Below are 619 nucleotides of genomic sequence, written 5' to 3'. Positions count from 1 at the left end.
TCCGTGCAGAGAGATATAAAGATAACACCGAAAAAACGATTATAAGATATCCATATAACCAGTAATGTGTTTTTCACATGATTTATGACATCATAAAAACAAATCGCTCCACCTTAATACATAAATATGACCCGTTAATCTTTTGTTTATCTTCAATTATTGATTTTTTCTTTAATGGAGGAAATAGAAACTTAGAAATGATCTTTATTGTTAGAAAATAAGATTCTAAAATGAACTTCTTGATGTTTGTAACCAGCGTAAAGCAAATGGTACTTATATAATATCTTTAGTTCATGTACCATAGACAATTCACCTGATTACCTGTCTACATATATTATATACATATCTACCTGTTTGAATGTTGAATGAATCTGCATATCTATTACATATTCATCTATCTACCAGCTAATCTGTCTAACAATACAAACTATCTGCCAGTTTATTTGCCCACTTTTTTACCTGTCTACCAAAATACTGTTCTGCCAGTTTACCTGACCACCAATTGACCCATCTACCTATTTTTCTGTCAACACATCTATCACTCTATCTGTTTAACTGTTTACTGTTTATCTGTCTATTTGTCTACCAGATCACCTGTCTAACAGTCCATCTGTGTATC

The sequence above is a fragment of the Ctenocephalides felis genome, unplaced genomic scaffold (assembly GCF_003426905.1).
Source record: "Ctenocephalides felis isolate EL2017-DRISC unplaced genomic scaffold, ASM342690v1 CF-g0.4_SCAFFOLD_03571, whole genome shotgun sequence".
Lineage (NCBI taxonomy): Eukaryota > Metazoa > Arthropoda > Insecta > Siphonaptera > Pulicidae > Ctenocephalides > Ctenocephalides felis.
This window is presented reverse-complemented; position numbering follows the sequence as displayed.